Source organism: Dipodomys merriami, unplaced genomic scaffold (genome assembly GCF_024711535.1).
Source record: "Dipodomys merriami isolate MVZ:Mamm:240054 unplaced genomic scaffold, mDipMer1.0.p SCAF_5, whole genome shotgun sequence".
Classification (NCBI taxonomy): Eukaryota; Metazoa; Chordata; class Mammalia; order Rodentia; family Heteromyidae; genus Dipodomys; species Dipodomys merriami.
This window is the reverse complement of record NW_027206068.1, coordinates 13,832,168-13,846,012: the sequence shown is the minus strand read 5'-3', so window position 1 is coordinate 13,846,012 and position 13,845 is coordinate 13,832,168. Positions and strand designations below refer to the sequence as shown.

At 47.0% G+C, this 13,845-nt stretch overlaps 1 protein-coding gene across 2 annotated transcripts in view; it reads right to left on the bottom strand.

Annotated features, from left to right (window-relative positions):
- Cdca7l (cell division cycle associated 7 like) overlaps positions 1 to 11,647 on the bottom strand; it is a 151,585-nt gene extending 139,938 nt beyond the window's left edge. Inside the window, exon 1 of one of the 2 annotated variants that reach the window (XM_069996113.1) lies at positions 11,561 to 11,647. The gene's annotated coding sequence lies outside the window, so the exon portion shown is untranslated. Of the gene's footprint in view, positions 1 to 1,039; positions 1,107 to 11,560 lie in introns of those variants that run through there. The other variant, XM_069996112.1, reaches the window with a different exon arrangement.
- Positions 11,648 to 13,845: the final 2,198 nt, after the last annotated feature.

Sequence of the window (13,845 nt, the reverse complement as noted above, 5' to 3'; positions counted from 1 at the left end):
CACACACACACACACACACACACACACACACACACACACACACACACACACACACACACACACACACACACACACACAAAAGTAATTTAAACTCACCCTAACATTTAAATTGGCATTTATCTGAGCAAAAGCACAGAAATGATACACACACACACACACACACACACACACACACATCAATCAGCCCACTGATTTCCACTTAACCAGTTTACTTTCTCAGTTGTGGGCTTTTCTTAGTGTGTCACTTGACTTCACCGACAGTGAGACCCAGCAAAGGCTATCACAATAACCCAGCATGCACCAGGCCCTGGGAGATTCTCAGATTTGGGAATCAGACAAGGCATAATCACCTTGTTGTCTGTTTCACCTAGATTTTCACCTAGACCACGGCTGGCATCCTAGCTTCTCATCCACATGACATCAAGGGCAGGCAGCAAGTTAGCATTGAAATCCTCCCTATCTCGAGCAGTCCACATAGTGTCATTCTATTTTCCTTGAAACTTTAAAATACCCGGGAGTGCCCCCACTCCACCCCCATCCCCAGCCTCAGAGCACAGTTTGGGAACAAACAACACACTCCTGGATTGGAAATCCAGGTCGAAGCTTTTCAAGTCGCATTAGGCAGCACAGGTGAGCACCTGGAATGTGTGCTCCGGGCTCCCATTCAGCAGGAGGTGCTGAGACCAGGCCTTTCTAACCAGCTAGGGCACTGTGGAGAGCGACATGGCTGGGCTTTCCAGAGCCTTTGGGAGAAGTCAGGCAGATATTTTAACAAAGTCTATGCTCTTACACACAACCGCACTGTCTCTCACTAAATTTTAAAAGTAGGAAAAATAATTTAAGGCCTTATCTCGCTCTCAGTTTGGCACACAAAGCTTGAATGCCTCTCTTGTTCACACAGTGCAACAATAAATAAGTCAATAAGCTCCACAAGGTGAAAATAAGCATCTCTTAGAATCACCAGAACGCGGAGGAGGTCACAGAACAAGCAACAGCTTCCATCACTGAGGGACGGGCACTTAAGGAGAGTAAGACTTACAGGAGGCGAATGCTTCCACGGAGAGGCATCCTGGAAGCCAGAGCAGGCCTGGAGAAGCTGAAATCTAGTGGTAATCGCTGGGGTGGCCCAGGTGGGACTTAAAACTCCACAAGCCACAGCTTTGGGGGAGGGGACCTCTATCCAGGTCCATGGGGACCAAAGGAAAAATAAAATCTCTCCAACTCCAGCAGGGAAAACAAAACACTCAGAGCATGCTGTCCCTCACGAGGGCTCTCAGGAGACTCTGTTTACCAGAGCCTAACCACCTGGATGGAGTTATATATACCCAGCCCCGGAACTCTCCAGCCACGCTATCTTGTTTTTCTGTGGGGACGCACTTGTGAAGGGCACAGCCCAGGACACAGATTCACTAGAAGACTGAGCCCTAATCACAAGACCCCAGAGTGCTTTCCCATCCCCCTTATCATATCAGTTGGGGTTCCTCTAAAGTAGTGTGAAGGAAAGGAGAGACCAGCTGCATGTCTGCCTATGATTAAGTCATCTGCAGGGAAGCCCAAAGGCAACAGAGCAGGTGCAACCAAGCCAACCAGAGAAGTTAACTTACATGGCCAACAACTACAGTGAAGAATACACACAGCCGAATGAACTCTGAATGAACTCCTAGCCAGATAACAAACACCTCACCCTAACCACAGTGTTCCCACTTCCTTTCACCTGATGCATCCTGTCTAGTTTGCAGCAACAAAACATTCTGATATATTACGAGACAGGAAAGCCAACTGAAGAGGCTCAGATCCAGACATAGATACAACGGAGGTATTGGGATTGTTAGACTGAAAATTTAAAACAACAATGTCAACAATGTGCAAAAAACAAATTGATAGGTAGAACATAGAGAAACGGCATAGGCTCTGGTGGCCTAGCCCTGTGATCCTAGCAATTCAGGAGGCTAAGATTTGAAGCCAGGGCAGGAAAGTCTGTGACAATCTTCTGTTTAATTAGCCACCGAACAGCCAGAAGTGGTAGAACATCAGTCTTGAGTAAGGGACAGAGCCCAGGCCCTGAGTTCAAGCCCCAGTACTGGCACAAAAAGTAAGAACAAAAATCTAACACTGAAATGGAAATGAAGATTTGAAAGGAGAATGGAACAAAAGAGAATATCTAAGAACTGTGGGGCAAATATATAGGTGCAACACACACATGGTGAAAATAGCAGAAAAGAAAGGGAGAAAAAATAGTTGAAGCAATAATGCCTGAGCCTTCCATCAAACTAATAGAAACAAACTATACATCCAGGTAAAGAGCACCACTATATGCCAAAAACATTCCTTACCCCAGCCATATTCTATGCAAAGTACATGAAATCGAAGACAAAGTGAATCTCTTGAAAGAAATCAGAGGGAACATACTGTATATACAGAGGAACAAGTACATTGTAGTTTAGATATAGTGTATCTGCACTAAGGGTTCATGTGTCAGAAGCAAGCCCCTTGGTGTAGTAATGCCAGGAGGTGAAGGAACCTTTAAGAGGTGGAGCCTAAAGTAAGGAGACTGGATCTTGAACAGCACTGTCAGAAGGGGGCCTGCAGGCATGGCCAGCCCCAGGTGTCACCCAGCGCTTTCCATGTCCAGATCCAGGCACCTGCTGGGTAAGAAGGGCAGCGGCATCACTGCATAGGGGGAGAGCTAAGGAGGAAGAGGCCATGTGGGGTCTGGGGTACCAGGGAATCCCCCCCAGGGATTCACACGTGGTGAGATTTCAAACACTCAGCACACGTTCCATTGTCCCATTGTCCATCATTTACAAAACACACATTGAGAGCTACTATTAAGAATGGGGGTGGGGGAACTGGGAGAGACTGAGGGTGACATTCTCCAAACGGAAATGTGTTCTTTGCCTGACTCATGTAACTGTAGCTCCTCTGTAATAGTAAATAATAATAATAATAAATAATAAATAAATAATAATAGTAAAATAATTTCAACAGGGAAAGCACAAAACGTTCCACTTCAAGTGCCATTCTATGCCCAGGGCTCCGTGGGGTGGCACCGGCCACACGGCCATGCAGTGCCCGCACGCAGGCTGACAAGATGTCAGCGTGTGTGACTCATGGCTGCTCACAGCTGCGCTGTATGTGCTTCAGCTCCGACTCAGGAACTCGGGACTGGAAAGGAAAGAATTCTCTGCAAATCAAGTCGAGCTCTATCTGAGTCCCTTCCATGTACACTCGGCTGTGGATGAGAGGACACTGTGTAGGACACAGAGTGTCCGCTACAAAAGCAAGTCAACAGAATGACCCAGGTGGGAGAAAATCATTCAAAGAAACCAAAGTATTCCATAATGTGCAAAATTAAACAGTGACAGCACAACGGCTTTGCAAAGAGGAGTCACTTTCTCACCCTTCACACACTCATGCCGGTGAGCACACCAGCCATGCCTTGGTCCAGCTGAGCATTCCCATCTGTGGAGGACTGGGATGGGGCGGCACCTTGTGAATAGCAGCGGGTGCAGTTGAGAAGGGAACTCACCAATGGTTGATGACTACCGATGTGTGTAACTGGAATGGGAAAATACACTGAAATGCACAATCACAAATGCATTCGAGGAGGGAGGATTCTGGAGAAAGGAGAATATCTGTCCTTCCACCAAGTTCCTAAATGGATATGGTATTCAGAGTTGGGTCTAGAGCTGAACTTTGGTGAGGGCAGAGAGGTAGAAAATGGGAGATTGTGATTTTGCTGCCAAAGTGGAGACCATGGAGGAACAGAGTGGATAGTGGAAGCAAATGGCCAAGGGAATTTTTATTTCCAACAAAACAAGAATGTCTTGAATTCAGGGTTAAATTATGTGTGTTGCCATAGTAACAGAATGGCATGAAATACTGGCTATGATCCTTTCTGGAAGCCAGAGGCTGCAAAGGCATGCTGGAATAGCAATGGGTCTATGGTATTATTGTAGAAAACAAAGTCCTCAAATTCTCCAGGTCCAGAGTAGTTATCAGTGTTCCTACAGCGTCACCTGCACTGTGAGTCAGACCAGCAAGTGTGAGCAACTCTAGCTCCTGGGAGTCACACAAGCCTGGGCACATGTACACACAAGGATAACCTTGCCCAGGGAAAGGATGGCCCTCGCTTAGTTCCTGGGAGGAAACTCTGAGCACCTGGAATATCCAGCCCAATAAGAGCATCTCTGTTTATTCTTTGGCCTTGGGCCACATCAGATCATCTGGGTTAACAGTATGTTGACGATGGCTGCACTGGGCCTCATTGTAGCTTTGTGACTTCTCTGGGCTGGAGACTAAAGTCCTCCATGGGAGACTAAAGTCCTCCTCAGCTACAACTACAGGATTCACCTTTAACAAGATCACTGGCCACTAAGACTCAGGTGAGGTCCCTGGTTAGCATGCTACCACATTCTTTTACTGGAACAAATAAATGCAGTCTTGTGACTCCATTGGGGGAGAAGAAGTGGAAGTCCATAGAAGAGTCTTCTTTTTTGCCAGTCCTGGGGCTTGAACTCAGGGTCTAGACACTGTCCCTGAGCTTCTTTTGTTCAAGGCTAGCACCCTATCACTTGAGCCACAGCGCCACTTCCAGCTTTTTCTGTTTATGTGGTACTGAGGAATCAAACCCAGGGCCTCACGCATGCAAGGCAAGCACTCTACCACTGAGCCACCTTCCCAGCCCTCTATGGAAGATTCTGAAATGCCCTATGTTGTCCCTTTTCTCTCTTTCCTTTATTGGTTTTTTTTAATTTAATTTTTGTTTAGTGCTAGGATTCAGCCTTGAATTCAAAGCCTAGGTGCTGTGTCTTAGTTTTTTCACTGAAGGCTAGCACTCTACCACTTGACAGCTCTACTTCTAGGGTTTTGGTGGTTAATTGGAGATAAGAGACTCACGAACTTTCCTGCCCAGGCTGGCTTTGAACCATGATCCTCAGATCTCAGCCTCCTGAATATAATCCTGGCTCTTTATTTTTCAATTAGCATGCTTCCACCAAAATTGTAGCCACAAGTAACCAACTTTTCTGAGTTCTGTGAGTTCCTGGCACCAGGCTGGGGAACCTCCAGCTCACCGGTTGTATAAGGCCAGTGAAATCATTCAGTACATGCAGCACAGACTTCTATGCTTCTCACTGGCTTCCTGCAGCCCATCCACTGATGCAATGATCGTTTTTATGAATGTTATAAATGTCCATATGGCCCCTGACATTGAAACAGAAGGTGGTCTCAGAAGCCTCTTGACTGTCACCATCTCTTTACCTACTAGGGCAGAGCACAGGCCCAGATCATGGATCCTTTCCCTGCCCCAACAAAAGTGAGACTGAAAAGACAGTGATGTTCTAAAAACAAACAAGATGGAATTGTTGGAGTCAAAGCTATGCTCCCTAATTAACATGACTTGACAGTTAGGAGCCAGCCTTGGGGGGGGGGGCTGGGGGCTGGCCAGATGCTCCACCAGAGCCCCATGGGAGACCTTATGGGATGAATTCTCACTAACACCTCTGCATCTGGGATGAGTTGGTGAGGCTGAGCACAGTAGGTGGAAACCTGTCTGCTACTCACCGAATCATCAGCTGTTTATCATTGTTATTATGTTCATAATTTATAGTAGGAACGAAGAGGGTTGACTCACCATGTGACTGGACAGCACGGTGGGACTATAGGAACCCTTACATTGAACTGAAGAGGAGAAGACAGGGCATGGGAGAGGAGGGGCTGTGTGAGAGTGCAGGCTTGGGGGAAGGGTAAGAGGGCGTGGTCTTCCTCAGTGGGTGAGGGGGGGCATGGCGGCCCTGGCTACACTTGGCCACCTGAGGACTATCTGTTTGGACTGGGACGTAGCTCAGTGGCAAAGCGCTTTCCTAGCAAGTGCAATGTCCTGGATTCGATCCCCAGCACCAAAAAAGACAACAACAACAACAACAACACTGGTTTCATAAATGGAGTAAGGTAAGAGAGAGTCAGCACATTGGTCTTTGAAACCTCAGAGCCCAGAGCCGTGGAGATGAGAAACCTCCATCTAGGGTAGCAGTTAGAGAGGGGACCCTATTTCCATCCCTTGGTTCCCAGGCCCTGCCAACTAGTGCTTCACCCTGAAGACGGGGATGACAGGCACGCCCCACTGAGTCCACTCATTGTGCTTCCCTGCAGCTAAGGTAACAAGCTGATGCTCCCATGCCCAGCCATTGGTTCCAACCCTGACCTCCCGATCTCCACCTTCTAAGTAGCTAGGATTAGGTCTTAGGTCACCATATCTAGTTATGTATGTTTTTGATTCGCAATCCTGACCAGGGCAGAGTATAGTTTCAAAGGTTTCTGGAGAATTTCCCTAGTATAATCACTTTATTACCACAGCCAAAGAACTGCTGTGGCATTGTGCTCATTACCAGGAACGACTCTTCCAATCATATATTTGGAGACTGAGAAAATGATTACCCGGTAGATTCAGTAGGTGGAGTGGATGGACCATGAAAAACAGCTGGGCCATGACTCTAGGAGCTGCCTGCTTCTTCTATCCACCGACTGCAACCCGTTGTCTCATGATGATGTGTGGACCCTGTATCTAAGAGTCTCTGATATTCCCCTGTCCTCAGCTATGGCTACCCAAGAGGCCTGAGATCTTGCAGGAAAGCCTGCTGAATCGTGATCACCTGTGCTTGCCTTGCTGTTGCAGTTTCTTCCTGGGGCGTGGTCTCCCATTCAGGTGAGGGGATCTGGGTTTAAAAACCTGCTTAAGGAAGTGGCGCTGTAGCTCAAGTGGTAGAGCGCTCGCCTTGAGCTGAAGAGCTGAGGGACAGCGCCCAGGCCCAGAGTTCAGGCCCCACGAACAGACACCCCCCCCCCCCAAAAAAAACCTGCTTAACTCCAGCAGTTACTGTGATCTGCTGCCCTTCACTATTCTTGATTTCATTTCATTGCCCCTCCTTTTTCTTTCTTTTTTTTTGCACTACTGGGACTTGAACTCAGGGCTTCGCACTTGCTATTGTACCACATGAGGCATGCCGCAGCCCTCATTGTTCAATCCCTTTGCTGGCTGCCATCTATTTTCTCCTAAGGTCGCTGTGTTTGGACAATCACAGTACTCAAATCCCCCCCTCTTCCCTCTCCCCCTCTCTCTGTAACAGTAAAATCCACCTGTGCTTTCCCCCCTTAAATAACTGAGTATACAGTAACCACTTCCTTCATTGCTTGTTGACCTTTCAGACCAAGTGTTGTCTGTAAACTGAGCTTGTAAGGACACCTTTCACCTCCCACTGGGGCTGAGAAGAGAGCCACCAGCTTGCTCCTTATTGCTCTGGTACACCTGCTGTTTTCTTCTCTTGCTCTCCTTGTCCTCATGGTGGATTTTCTTGGCTCTCACAGAAAATTCTACTGTAGCATTTGCACTTTTCTCAATCTTGGGGAGGAGACAGAGATCAGCTGATGCTTCTGTCAGCCAAGGAACACCAAAGATCGCCAGCGAGTCACCCCAATTCTGTGGGTGTGCGAGGGCTGACGTGAACACCTGCTAAAGATGGAGTGGCTTCAGCAACGGAAGCATCTCATCATTCTAACTGACTGCCCAAGTCCAGGGTGCCAGAGTGTTGCTCCTTTTAGGGCCATGTGGACATCTCTTGCAGACCTTCCCCCTGAATGTCCTACCACCTTCCCTCTCTGTGTGCATTTCTGTAATGCATACACAAGCACACCAGTAATGGGGGCTAGGGCCCCACCCCTACTCATTAACTCATTATATCTGTGGCCACCCTGTTTTCAAGTAAAGTCACATCCTATGGTACTGGTAGTTGGGACTTCACTATATGAATCTGGGGTGCAAAATTCATCATACTTTATAAGTGTGGCAGCAACTAGTATTAAACCCATGTTATAAATACATGTTGTTGAAAAAGAAAAGCTCCCAGATCCTGCTTTGGGAAGCTGGTGTATTCCCTCCTGAGTTGCTGGCTATCATTCACTGCAGACACACATGGGAGCCTTGGGTTTTCCTCAGCTGTTCCGGCCTTGCAGAGAGAGCCCCACGCACAGAGCCATGACGACAAGGGACAAACCAGAGCTGAGACGACAAAGTATGACCAGGAGAAGATCGCCCCAAGTTAGCAACAAAGAAAGGACACTTAACAAGAGTTTGGCAATCAGGCCTCACAGATCTCGAATTCAGTACAACTGAGACAGAAGCAAGGTCTGGGTGAATACTGAAAATGGGTGATTTTTTTTCTTATTATTCAAAACTTGCTTTCCTAAGGCTGCCTTCATGTTATACTCCCTTCTGTGTGTTTCCTCAAGCACAAAAACTGTGGAAAAGTCCCACAGTGGACAACTGGTAATGAGAAAACAATGCTTGGTTTTCCTAAGCTGATCTGTGGTCATGACTGGCAGTTACTGTGCTCTTGAAATACCATTTTAAGCTGTCGGAAGATCCAACAGCCTTCGAGCCCAGTGGAGCTAGTTTTAATCTAAGGCAGGCAGTCATCATGATGGATTGGATCTGGTTGAGATCCCTGAGTGAAGATTAATAAAACCTGGTAGGTTTAAGGTTTTAAGTGAAGCTTAACAAACCGTCTCCACTCCCTACAAAGCCCCCGAAGAGAAGCACTTTGCGTCTGTTGCACACTGAGGCCACTAGATGGTGCTCAATGCACATATCAAACCTGTCCCAGGATCCTAGAAGCCAATGCAGGTAGAATCCTTTAAGGGAGCCTCAGAAGGGTTTTGAATTCTTCTGAAAATAAAAAAATAAATAAGTAAAATATCCCTGGATCATATTTATTCTTATGCCAACACAGCCATAAAATACACTTTCACATAGATAGAAATATGTATCTAGAAAGAGAGATGATAGATAGAGATGTGTTGTATAGTGTTTTGGTCAGCAGCACCGTTTGTATGACCACAGTTCTGAATAATGATGTATTATAATGGAGTTTAGCAATTCTTATGGTCTAGTGACGCCACAGGCACAGAAATGTAGTATCATAAAGCACCACTTTGTGGAAACACTGACATAAAGAATACTATTGTAATGTAGTTTAGCTACAGTACTTTCCACCATCTTATTAAATCCGTATCTTTGTGCCTGCCAAGATTCCTGCTGTGCATTAAGTATCTGATAAACAAATGAATAATGGCACAGATAAAATTAACTAATCCTTGCATGATGACACAATGAACTCACCCAGCCCTGTTCCATCTCTCAGCCCCGTGGTACCATATAATCACAGAACATTAGAAAAGTGAGTCCAGAAAAGAGAAATGAGTTTCCCAAGAGCACACATCAAGCAAGGCAGATGGTAGATCAGGGACCAGATCCCAGTTTCCTTCAGGGATCTGTCTGATGGACACTGAGCAAAACCCAGGACAGAGGAAGGGTTGAGATGGGCTGGGCTGCCTTGGTGGCATAGTGAGTGGTGAACACGATGCACACGATGCTGGCTGGGCATGCAGCTTTCAGTTCAGTTACAGGTCTAGCAAACCCATCTTTTAAGTTGCCTCTTATAATACAGCTGCACTGCAGAAAAGATGGGCCAACTTCAGCATCTCACTGAAGACACTAAACAGCTCCAAAGTGTCAGGACTTTTACTGTTTCTAAATCCCTAACATGGAAGACTTGCTTTTCAGTGTGTGTGTGTGTGTGTGTGTGTGTGTGTGTGTATGTGTGCGCGCGCGCACGCTAGTACTGAGGTATGAACTTTGGGCCTGGGTGCTGTCCCTGAGCTTTTCCCATTCAAGGCTGTCACTCCACCATTTGAGCCTACCACCACTAACACCATTTTGCTGGTTAATTGGAAATACGAGTCTCTCAGATTTGTCAGTCTGTGTTGGCTTCAAATCTTGAACCCTCATATCTCAGCCTCCTAAGTAGTGAGGATTCCAGGCATGACTCACAAGGCCAATACTTTCTTAAAAGAAAAATGACTCTACTGAAAGGCGCACACATTCTCTTGGGAGAGCTTTGTAAGGGAGCAGGAGATGCAAGGATCGTCACCTTCCTTACCGGGAAATTTGTCTTGTTTTCTGCCAACCTACCAACCACACGCACATTCCAGCACAGCCCACAACAGTCAGGTTTTGGATCCCAACCAATCTGGTGTCTAAAATGGCACTACCAGGCAGAGAAGGAACAAGGCCCCACACCTGATGCCTGGCTCTCGAGATGCTGCTGAGTTCCGCTCACATGGACAATGCTTAGTTTTCAGGTGCATCTTGTCCTATGGGTTCTGCTGGTGCCCTAGGCTGGACCCAGGCTGATCAGGGTCACGAACACCACTGAACAACTAAAGGGGCCCAGGACAAGTGTTGGAGCCAATATGGCAGCCTGAAGGAGAAGTTAGTAGTTTCTTCTCCTTTCCTTCCAGATCTGCCACAAAGACTCAAGGCAAAGGGAGCAGGTGGAGGGAACAAAGTCTCTGCCTGATGCCCTTGGTCCTTCCCACCCATGTTGCAGCAGAAGCTGCATGTGGCCCACTAAGGCCAGGCACGTTCCAAATGCTCAGCAATGGCTGAGGAAGCAGAAAGGCCCAGTCCTCCATGTGAGCACAGAGGTGTTCTGAGCAGCCACATGATGAACCCCCACAGGCCTGTTGGGGGTGACAGTAAAGAGGGGGAAGATGGGCAGACAAGGATTCTCAGTGCCCTTGCTCAGGGATGGTGCTGCTCTGAGTGTGGCTTTGCCCATGTCACACCTAGCTCCTGTGAGTGTGGATGCTGTTCCCGAGCACTAAGAATGGGTGGTGCTGGGCTTCCCAAATCTGCCACTCTGGTTTGGACATCAGGTGTGGTTTACCTGGGTCCGGAAAGGTTCATGTGCATTCCCCTCAGAAATACGTGCTCAGGAAGGAGGTGGAATTGCTAGAGCCCCAGGAAGCATCTGAAGGGATCTCCAGGCACCCTGCCAGCTCCATGGAGCCCTACCCCCACCCAACCGGGCAGGTCATTGCTTATCTTCCCTCTTGTGGGGACCAAGCCTGGCAGGCAGAGCTTCCCTTGCATCAATGACAATGCTCTGAGTCTGCTGCTCACTCAACGTGGTGTTACATCCTTTACCTGTGTCCATCCAGTTATCATGGCTTTGCTCATAGCCACAGGGACATCTACAAGGAGCACCAACAAAATCAATGGCATAAGCAGCCTGTTCCCCGGGGAGCTGAGAGCTAAGGAAGGGGCAGGATGAGGCCCAGCGGGGAGGCTGTCACTCAGCTGTTAGGAGAGCACTTGGTGGAGGGTGTCCAGTGTAGGACAGGGTCCAGGGCAGGTATGGAGGGGCGCTGACAGCTGGGACAGGCAAGAGGATGGGCTCATGCCTAGCTCACAGATGGAGCCCCATCTTTAGCTCAGAGTGTCCTTGGTGCCACAATGTCCCCAATGGGTGGACAGCTATTCAATAGGACCCTGGCCTGGCAGACCAACTGGTGTGGACATCTGCCTGTGATTCCTGGGAGGCAGGATGGGGTCAGGGGAGCGACAGCCAGAGGGGAGGCTGCAGCAGGATACAGGGCTCAGATCCTGATGCTCCCGCTAAGCCAACGGCAGGGATCAGGGAGCACCAAGGCCTTACCTTACCTGATCCACTGTCCAGTCCAGATGCCGTCAAGTGTCAGCATTCTCTAGTTCAGCTCCTTTTCCATCTCTTTGTCTTCTGTATTTTTTAAAGGTCACATGTAAAGGTCACACTGTAAACACAGAGAACAGTAATTCTCTGGGCCATATCCCAGGAAAGTGAAGGGTAAAACCGCTTGCTAGCTCTTTAAGCTGACACAGGCAGTGAAGTGTTTCCATAGCTCAACACCGACGTCAGGATCACCAGATACCCACCAGATGTCGCTAAGGGCTCACATTTTTCTGGCCAGCGGCAAAGGCCTCCTTCCGTCAACAACTATTAAGCAACAAAGGGGGATTGTGTGTGGCACACAGCACTTTGTAGATAACAATTTCTTTCTTACAGTAGTGTTCTGAGGGGGATGGGAGGAATCTACAAAGACAACGAACAGCCTCAAGAGATGTCAGTATAACATGTGGAGGAGATGGGGACAAACAAGTCGTTTAAGGATTCAGGTGGACCTGTTGCAACAATGAGAAGTACAAAATGTCATATCAAAACCAACTTTACAATGTCGGTGTGTGGGGGGGAGGGGGGTATAATTGGGTGGGGGGAGGGGGGAGGCTGGGAAGGGAGGTGAAGGGTAAACAAAGGAGGAGGCTGCAATGCTTGGTAAGAAATGTATGCATTATCCTGCCCATGTAATTGTAGCCCCTCTGTACAGTATGTTCTCAAATAAAATAAAATAAAATTAAAAAAAAAAAAGAGTTAGTTTTCGTAGAAGTGAAACATTTTGTCTCTGCCTGTGCAGCATAGAGTTGAACTTGAAAGACTGAGAGTACCTTGGGGCTTTTGCCTTGAGGGGCAACAGTTACTTGTGCTTTGGTTGTACTGTGATTCGTGTCAGATAACAGAGTTGCAATTCACATTTCTGTTTCTTGTGGGAACCAGCCATGGAAGGGACTGGAAGTCCAGGGTGGCAGAGTGGTAGTGAAAAGTGTCCATATATACTGCTGTGCTGGGTACCTTGCTGGTACCATGGGGTGCTGGGTAGGACTTGAAGAGGTCATTCCACACAGCTGTCATAGAAATGGCTTGAAGCTTGGACTTAGATTTAGACTGTCATTATTTTGCTTAAGCTAGCACTGTGGGATAACTATACAGTAACTCTGACCCAAGCAAAATTCCAGAAATACATGAGGCTGATGGCGCATTGTTATCCAGCATCCACGTTAGACTTAGTGTAAAGAGAAGACTGTTGGTTACAATTCATGTCCAGTGAGTGTCTCAAACAAATATGTTCATGTCTGAGTTTTGGGTGTTCTCTTTGTTTCCTTCAGGATCTTTCTCATTCCTGTCAGTCACAGTTCCATCCTTATGGTGGAATTTATTTATTTATTTATAATTTTTTATTCAATCAGTCATTGGGCTTGAAGGGCTTGGGCACTGTCCCTTAGCTTTTTCATTCAAGGCTAGCACTCTATCACAATGAGCCACAGCCACATTTTGTTTGCTGGTGGTTAATTGGAGACAAATGTCTCACAGATTTTCCTTCCCAGGCTGGCTTCAAACCAGGATCCTTAGATCTCAGCCTCCTAAGTAGCTAGGATTACAGGTGTGAGCCACCAGCACCTGGCTCTTTTGATGGATTTTTAATTCCAGTCTTTCTCTATAATCTAATCCATCAGCAAATGATATTAAATCTACCCAGAATTACTCTACATCACACCTGTCCGTCATAACCTGGCCAAAGTCACCACTGTATTTTGCTTGGATTTATTAATTTTAGTTGTACAAAGAGGTGCCCATTATACAATGCTTCTTGCTTGAATTTTTGGGATAGCTTCCTGCTGGGTGCCTTCACTCCTGCCTCTGGTCTTTAAGTTAGCCACCAGAGTGATGGGGTCATCCCTTGCCTTCCGAAGACTTCTCATGGTTTTCTCCTTGTGTATATGGGTCTCTAGAGTTCACTTTTAACAGTCATTTGTCATAGCAGATTATGATTGACCCTGATAACTCACTTTTAAATTTGATTACCTATTTATTTAAGGATTATATTTAAAAGGAATCATTTTCCTGGATACTAGAGGTTACAACTGCAAGAGACAGAGACCAGCACACTTCCACCCATAGCAAAGACTTTCTCTGGCTGCCCTGTTGAAAGTGGTTTCATCCTTTTCTGGACACTCAACTCCCTTCCCTGCTTTAGCCTTCTTACTGTCTAATGCATGACTCCATGTTTTTCTTGTTTCTTTATGGCTTTTTTTTTTAAATCATGGGTTGAAGATCTATTAGGGAAGGGATTATT